We start from the raw sequence: 9,242 nt of genomic DNA on the forward strand, positions 1-9,242 counted from the left end.
AAACTACAGTGAACTTCAGATTGATTTGTCACTTGTTTGCACGATTTAATTTGCTTTGAAAATTATTTTATTGATTTTCTTTTTTATATATATATATATATATAACTTGTTTTTTTTAATACAGTACGTGTCATTTTCTCTTGTAAATTGATTTCATGAAATTAATATCAAAAAAATGATCCTACAGGAACCAATATTACAAGTATCAGTACCAGTGTCAAAGTTTTTCAAAGGCTCTATACAAAAATCTTTATCTGTACCTAAAAGCGCTCTTACTCAGTAGGAGTGGGAGAAAATTAAGATTTAAAGATTTAAAGATATAAAGATTTTTTATCCTAGTTCATTTATGGTTTATATTTTGAAGTGTGTATAATTATTTATTTACAAGCAAACATGCAAACTTTTAGAAAGTTTTCCTTTTGGATGGCATCCACCTAGATAACTGAGGACAAGAGGATACGGTCGACTCAGCAGCTTTTAAAGCTGATGTTCCAACATATTTTGGTTTCAAAACAAATAAAAGCGTCATGTGGTCTGTAAATTCTACAACACCAGAGTAAAGTACTCGACAATACTTAAAATATATCCTTGTTACTACAGTATCACAATATATTGTATTTTTGCCATTTTAAAGTGATATAATATTACTAGTTACTAAATGTATTACTAAAATAATAACGATAAACAAATGCAACTTAACACTCTTAAGTAGAAAGTCCAAACCAAATAGTTTATTTTGTTAAAACTTTTATCATTGCATGTTGTTTATATTTCAGGAAAATCTGAACCAATACCAAACCATGTCAGAAGAAACTCAATCTTCCTGTAGACTTTATTCATCACTTGCTAAGACTTCAATCACACCTTCTATATGAGACGAGTCCTGTCATGCTTGACAACATTTTTAACAGGCAAAGGTTTGATTCAAATTGTGTTATTTGATGGCAACACCCAACTCCACCAGTGGAACTGAGTTCAGAACCAAATCTTCAGGTGACCTGACTATACATGTGGATTGTTTAAAAGACATGACTGAATACTTTGTGTCTTTCTAAAAAGAATAGCAGCTGATAACCAACACTTCCTGTTACCGTATAGTTGCTAATATAGCAGGTAAACTCTGACAGTTACTGTCATCGGAGTGAATCACTCTCGATATCTGTCATTCAGGTGGTGAGAGGTTTTCTTATACATAAAGAGGGAAGGTTATTCTTTTGATGCACACAAGGGAAAGTACCAGGACAATCTTTTGCATCACGGTTTTGCTTCTGTTCCTCTAAACCCCCCCCCCCCCATTCTTCTCAGTAGATGTTGTTCCACTCCACGCCTGCTGGAGAACATTGTCACATGTTCCACTCATCATGGAAGTGAAATCTTGCAGTGGACTGTGAAATGAGACTTTTCCTTTTTCTGATTCACAGCTGTTTCCCGGGACCACAGATGATCCAGGATATTGATCTGAAAGCAAGAAGCTCTGGAGTCTTGTTTGAATGAAGCGAACAAACACACACACACACACACACACACACACTCTTGTACACGTGTTCTTGAATACTATCTACTTCCTTCTTTCTCTAAGGGGACACTGATATACCCTGAATCGGGCCCCGAGGTGCTGCATTGTGGTTAGCAAGTGCGTAGAGATACAACTGTCACACTGATGGCCGCAAAGTGACAGCCTTTAACATTTTTACAGCTTTTATCTCACAGCAAAAACCTTAATGTAACTATTTCCAGGTCATGATATAATGTTTGTGTGTCAAGACTAGCAGGTTGTGTTATTTGCAGATGACTTTTTTGAAGGTGTAAAGAAGGATAAAGTAGGAAGTTGTGCACATGCTGGTGATTCTTTCTCTATACGCTGCTGTTACATACGTTTTTGTTTTTGTTGTTTTTTTTAAATAATGTAACTCTGGCTCCACAGTGTTGAAATGAGGTGAGTCAATATTGATACGTTCGCTTTTGCTGGAAACTCCCCAGAAAAGAAAAAACCTCTCGCACACAACAACCTTTAGATGATTTTTTTTTAACTTTCACAGAACTGGCTTTTCTTTGAAATGTATAGATCTCTGCTGAATGTATAGAGGCATCCGTTGTTATTGTGCATCAACTATTGTTCCATGTTTGTATTCCGCTGTATTCTGTGTACTTTAATAAAGAATTTTTTGTAATCATACTTCCTGGTTGTGTGACTGTTTTAAGCAATAGAAACTTTATTCATTTAGCAACCATCACAGCTACTCGGGGAGTGAGACGTCGGATCAGTTATTGTCAAAAACACACAAACTTTTGGACAATTTTGGATCATCCGTATGATGTTTGCATGGTGGGAGGAAACCGGAGTGCCTGGAGGAACCTCGCAAAGCAAGGTAAGGACTTTAATTGTTAAGTTGAATACTTTTACTTTGAATTGTTGCAACTAAAGATGGCAGCAGGTAGAGCCTCCGTGGACGATGATGTTTGCTGATGATGTAGTGATGGCGGAGGAGGTGCAGGAGAGTGTGGAGGACAAGGTTCATGAAGGTAAGTTCAAACCAATTGGAAAAGGGATCAAGACGAGAGGATTATGAGTAGAAATGGCGAAAATGGTTTAATCATTTGAGGTCAAAAGGTCAGACCGTATGAAGAAAGTGTTCGGTTAACAGTGAGAAGAGACGGAGGTCGACGAAGGATGAGACGGAGTGACTAGAATTCCAGACTCACTCTCACACGTTCAAACAAGGCTGCGCTGTGAATTAACTAAGACCTGTCAGTCATTAACACGAGGCTCCGCCCCCTGATTCTCGTGAACGAACATGTCACGATAACAACGGGTCAGAAATTAAGAAGAACTGCTCTTGCTTCATGAAATGAGCGACATATAATTGTGAACTGAAACGTACTGTTCCATATGATGCTCTATTTTGACGGTTAATAAATATTAAAAACAATAACATTCTGACAGTATGTTTGTGTTGCTAAAGAGTAGCAGTTATTTACAGAAATGGTGATTTTAATTTGTAATTAGGGTTGTTCAAATAATAGATTTGCAAACTGTCTTGTTACCCAGAATGATGATCAATAGCACTTTCAAAACTGTGGAGGAAAAAAAGAAAAATATTTAAATAGGAATGACATAAAACGGACACTCGGATAAATAATCAATTAAATGAAACCATTAAATACGCAGGTAATGAAAAAAAAGAAATAATTCCTAGAAAAAAAAAGGTATAAATGACATAATTTGAAGTGTATTTTATTTACTTAAAAGCAGTTGAAAATAAATCCAAGGTAAAGATTTAGATCCACAGTTTTGTTTATTTTAACAGCTCTAGGTGATTTGAGATGATTTATGTTTATGTTGTTTTCAAAGGTCACTAGTAGAGTTAGCAGTGATTCGTAATATTTTATTGTTAGTTAACTTCTGCCACATGTTTTCTTTCGAGCTAACAGCTGCTAGCGCCGCTAATGGCTAAAAACAAAACAAGCAACATTGAGCAGAAAGCTAAATGTAGCTAGCGCTGATCTAGTAGCGTGCTAGCTACAGCTGCTAACAAAACAACCAATGATAAAACAGTAAAAACTAGCATCTTTAATCAGCCTCGCATGTAAAAAAGAAAAAGAAAATGAGCTTTAAAGTCTGTTGGGATTCATCATGAAGCCAAATGTAAGTAATTTATATTTATAGAGGGCTTTTCCAGACCAGGGTCACACTAAGATGTATTGTTTGAGAGTCAATACTTCTCAGCTTATGTTTTTAATAACTGTAATCGTAAAAATTCCTCTCCTCCTCCAGTTCTCAGGAAAGGCGGACTGAAGCTTATCTCTTTCACTTTTATTTGTTATCTACTGTTTCTTTTATGGCTGTGGCGTTCCTTTGAAGACGACACAAATAAAAGTCCACCTGTACATGACTGGAAACCCTTCTTGGAATTATTTTTACAACCAAACAGGTTTTTTTCTTCAACCGACAACTCTTGGCTAGAACTGACGGGATCAGCGCAAAAGTGCATTATGGGACGGTAATTCCATACGGGAGGGATGTGAAAACTGTAGGCTTGTGTGATGTGGGCGTGATGATACTGGGATTATATGTCGTAACACGTCTTCTGTTGATTCTCATAATCCTGCTTTAAACTCCCAGGTTCATTCATTCTCTTCCTGGTGCTGCAGGATCAGGACAAAAGAGACCGAGGAGGTGTTGCAAGATCCTCGGCAGAAGGTTGACTCACCGCTCGACCCTCATGAGGGCGTGAAGAAATCCCGGAGCAATCTCGGGGGGTCTCGTTCCTCTGGACCGGCAGCAGGAGCTCCTCCTCGTCCAAGTCTTGGGGGTACAACCACACTTCCTTTTTTAGCCTCCCTTCTGTGTGGGGCGTTTGTTGTGTTGCACCTCAGGAATCCTCTGGGAGACCACAGACAACATTTGCAGACAGGATTGTGTCAGAGGATCAGAGGGCTCCACCACATCCTGCCGCCCATTATGCACTTAGAGATCCGAGGTTTAAGCCTCCAAATTACCCACACGGTGAAAAATAGCCTCATTTGTCGTCCGCTGGCCGTGAAAGTGTTGGAAAGGTCGTCTCAATTCGGTGTTCATTGCTCGAAGCAAGTCTCAGGATCGCATTTAATGCCATCAGACCCAAGACAGGGCAGTTTCACAGTCCTCCCTCTCCCCCACTTCGACTTTATGATCCTTGATGCTCTAAGACGGATGCAAATATAACCAAAACCACAGTACAGGACATTTGACCACAAGAAAAGGTTGAAAGTGTTTCTGAAATCTTAAAAAAGTTGTTATTTATTAATAAATAGTTAATTATTTTTTAGATTAAAGAGATTAAATGTTAAATAAAGTATGTTTCTAAGAAATTGATGTAGTAAAAAGGTTTTGGGGAAACCAAGGAAACGTGCAGAAAAGTTCGAAATGTCCTTTTCTGACAACTCAAAATTGACCTTTTTTTCTTTCTTTTTTTATTACTAAGACTGGAAAAAAGCCCCAAAAATGTATGTTTCTAAATAATAATAATAATAATAATAATCTCTATTTATATAAATGGATTAATAATGCCTCCAAACCAAATTTCCACCTTAACTAATGGAATTGTTGAAAATGAGAATGTCTGAATTAATAATTTAAAAAATGAATCCATTAAATAAATTGAAAATATTCCCTAAAATGTATGTTTTTAAAATGTCTGCCAAAACGTTTATTCACGTTTATTGACAACACTGAGAAATGAACGAAAAATTTTGCAGATGTGATTTTCCTAAAATAAAAAAAGGTATGTTTTCAATAAAAAAAAACAAAAAAACATTTACGTTTCTAAAAATGTATAAAAACTTCGTAAATAAAAAAGTGTTGCTCTAGAACCACTCTTTCTCGATGCTAACTGTCATGACACACTGAGTCTTGGATGTTTGAACAATCTCTTGACGAAATATAAAGTCGTCGATAATCGTCGATGTTGTGAGACGTTTTCAACTTTTTTTAATGAACATTTGCTAAGCGACTTGAGAACTGCGACCAAAAGAAAATGCCTCCAAAAAATAAATAGAAGATAAAAACCAGGAGAGCTTTTAACAATGAGCACCGTTGGGTTACAAATAATTTTGCCTCAGGGCTGAACGATACTGGAGATGATGATTCAAAGGGAATACAGACATTGCTTGAATTATTAAAGATGACTCTGTGACCCATGAATCCGTTGTTATGTTTCAGCTACAGGTTCATTTTTCGTCTAATGCGTTTTTTTTGCTCGACTTAAAGAAGACAAATATAGATATTTCAGCCCAGAAAGAAGTTCTGGAGGCAGGGGGAGGTCCAGGAGAGGTCCAGTCCCGGCACTCCTCTGGTGTGAGATTGGAGCTCCTGGTTCCCGACTCTGACCTCACGCTGCATTCCTGCCGCTCGTGTCAGCCGGACTCGAACCTTTGGATGTGGTCAGCTGAGCGGTTAGTCATGCTCACTGAGCTGGATATCCTTCGTTTTTTTTTTTTTTTCAAACACTCAAAGCAGTTTCTCTCCGTCACTGTATTCTCTTCGAAAAAAAAAAAGGGAAACATAAATCTCCGGAGAAGATTCCTCCCACTCTTCTTTTTTTTTTTTTTTGAGTGCAGGAATCTAGTGTCGTGCTCGGCGTCCCACGCAGAACATGACTGCAGGTAATGAGTGAAGCGCTGATGCCCACCCAGCAACCGGCAAACAAAGAGAAGCTCACTCCCATACCTGTGAAGGTTGACTGACTTTCCCACCACCTCTTCATCTCTCACACTTGAGAGAAATGTTTGCGGTGTTCGTTACACTTTTATACACCCAGGAAGTGAAACGTCCCGAAAAAAATCCCCCTGATCGTCATGGATACCACATGTAGCCTGCAACGCTACATCTGATGAAACTCAACACTGAGTTCAACTGTGCAGGTGTTATCAGCTCTTGTGTTGTCGCTCTACAGGTCAGTCGGCAGAGCAAACGTCTGCCTATTAATCCTTTATTTGGGCTTTTATGGGTCTTGCGAGACGGAGGTGAAGAGGGAGGTGAAGACTTTCTCAAATGCAGGGATGAGCATTTACGACTGGGTAAGGTGAGGCCCCTTAGATTAGATATTTAAGTGTGTGATTAACTGGTGGAATTTAGAAGTGGCTCTAAAAGGGTTACTATCAGTTCTTTATTATGCAATACTTTGAGGTAAAATATACATCTATTTTATATATCTATTTTAATTTTCTTTTTTGTGTCCCATGACACCTATTTTTAATCTTTAAAAATAAAAAATAAACTTCTTTGTTCCATCCCTTAATTTTTTTCTTTAAAAATATGTAAATATATATATATAATAATAATATAAAATATATATACTTTGGGTTTTCTTTTCTGCCAGTTCAGGACTGAAACACCACCTGAAACTACACTTCTTAATAATAGGTTTGAGTGAGAAATTAAAAAAAACACTATTGAACTTTTCAAAAGAATAAAAAAATTAACCTTTTCTTTGCAACTCAATTTAGCTCGTCTCACTCCCTCTCAGTGAACTAATCACTAAAGGTGAGTACCCACATTTTCACGCCATCTTGAAATGCTCTCGTGTTCTACTTCTTTTTGACAAATGCACATAGTAAAAGCGTACAACAAAAAATAGAATAAAATAATAAAAAGTACAAAACAATGGGTGTTACATGTTACACATTATTCTGATGCAGTTTTGGAAGAATTGTTCAACTTCTTCCAGTGTTTTTTTTGTGTCTTTCTGCCTTCATTTTCAGATGAAAGGTCATTTTTTTTCCACGAGAAATATATCCTTCACCATATATCCAGTCTCGGAGATTCACTTTTAAACCAATTTCTCCTGATTTCTCTTTTACAGGCTGAAGTTAGAATGTTAACAAGATAGTCTTATCTATGACAGTCCAGGATGGACCAAGGTACAGATACGGAGGATCCTTTGGAACCCTGTGGCTCAGAATCTCCTCGCAGATAACATGGACATCGTTCTAGAATTTGTGTTTTTTGTGTGTGTGCGTGTAGGTGTGTGTGTGTGTGTGTGTGCGTGTAGGTGTGCGTGTAGGTGTGTGTGTGTGTGCGTGTAGGTGTGCGTGCATCCACACTGTCTCCAACAATCTTGTTCTTTGTTTGTTTTTCCTTTAAATATTTTGTGTTATGAAGAATGACATAATGTTTTTCTTCAAAATTCTCTATACTTTTTGGAGTATTTTGTTTGTTTTTGTTTTGTACTTTGTTGTGTGTTACAAACGGAGTGTCAATCATCCACATCTAACTTCATTTCTGTCTCCCGTCTCTCTTTAACGTGAAGTGAATCACTTTCATGACCTTTCTGGAAACCTCGGTGAAGTTTTGAAACGACTCATTTTCAGCTTTTGGTTGCAGTTTTAACATGTTTGGTTGCATCAATCACGTAAAGTCTTCGTGAATGTTTAGGTGAATCTGGTCCACGTTTGGCTGGTTTATAAAGGAGCTCAAGCCCTGGTTCTCTCTTTTAACATGTATTTTCTATGGTCTTGATGAGGTTTTTCCAATAAATAGATGCGTTTATTTAGATTCATCAACGGGGGTCAAACTACAGAACAATACTGAGCGATCTAAGATTTTAGTTTGTACCCTAAACACTTTCTATTTAACTGACTTTCACTTTAGTTCCAACATCACTGTATGTTGACCAGCCGCAGTAGCTGGACTCTGCGGTCATCTTCTGGTTTTTGCGCCGACGGTCTGACCTCAGGGTTCCTGGTCCGGCTCGGGTTCGCGCCCCCGGCTCTTTTGATGTGGCTGCCGTGTTTGTTCACCAGCGCCAGCGGTCTGCTCGCTCCCATTCAGCCGCCGGCCGCTCGCTAAACCCCTCGCCGCGGGCGCATTGTTTGCCTTTGACGCCGCGAGGTGAGAAACACGCAGGCGGTTTTTGCGCCTTCACGCGCTCCTGCAGAGGTGCCACGTCTCACCTGCACCCAGGTGAGGTCCAAGACCCAGACTCATTGTTATTTCATTTTTTAATTGGCTTTCAATGACGGCTTGTTTTCCCATTCATTTTCCTTAAATTCCTTGTGCAGATACTTCTGAAGAAGATGATAATTCTGTGTCCACATGATTTAGTGACTCGTATTAGGGACTCAAACCTGGAAGCAGCTGAATCAATATTTCTTAACCTCTGCCAAGGAGGTCAAGTGGACGCCTTTGCTTGCAAACTAGCTAAAAAAACAAACAAAAAAACATTTTAAAGTCATTTTTAATCATGGAAAAAGAGGAAAATTAAGATTAAAATTAAAAATGTACCTGTGTGGCTTGTCAATGGTTCGGCTTCAACACCTGGTGGTTGGTTTAGGGTTGCTATATAACATCCCTATAGTTACTTTTGTACTTATAAGCTAATTTCTCTAGTGGTTGAAATACTTTTTTTGAAATGATGATGCTATGTTGCTAAGTGAAATGAACACCTTGGCAGAGGTATGTGTTCTTTGAATGCAGGCTGTTGCTCCTAAGCTTTGGAACGATCTTCCTCTCAATCTGTGTTTGATGATCTACTGACTCCTTCAAGAAACATCTGAAGACCTTTTCATTTGTTCAGGCTTTTCCTTAATTTTCTGGGACTCTTGTGTTTGTCTTAAGTCTCTTTTAAAGTTTCTTAGAGTATTGTTTTGTTGTTTAAGCGCCTCGTGACCCTGGTCTCTTATATATACAACGTACTATTTCTAATTCGTCCCCAGACTGCGCTGCTGGTTGTCTTTGTGTCGGTGTGTAGCTCTGTTGAGTG

The 9,242-nt window shown here is 38.2% G+C and overlaps 1 long non-coding RNA gene across 1 annotated transcript in view; it reads left to right on the plus strand.

The window, feature by feature from the left end:
* The window catches only part of LOC148082104 (uncharacterized), a 36,110-nt gene extending 33,970 nt beyond the window's left edge, over positions 1-2,140 (plus strand). The window contains exon 3 of the long non-coding RNA XR_015710910.1: positions 1,422-2,140. This is a non-coding gene — a long non-coding RNA (uncharacterized LOC148082104). The remainder of the gene's footprint in view (positions 1-1,421) is intronic.
* Positions 2,141-9,242: the final 7,102 nt, after the last annotated feature.

Source organism: Callionymus lyra, chromosome 4 (genome assembly GCF_982586985.1).
Source record: "Callionymus lyra chromosome 4, fCalLyr1.hap1.1, whole genome shotgun sequence".
Lineage (NCBI taxonomy): Eukaryota > Metazoa > Chordata > Actinopteri > Syngnathiformes > Callionymidae > Callionymus > Callionymus lyra.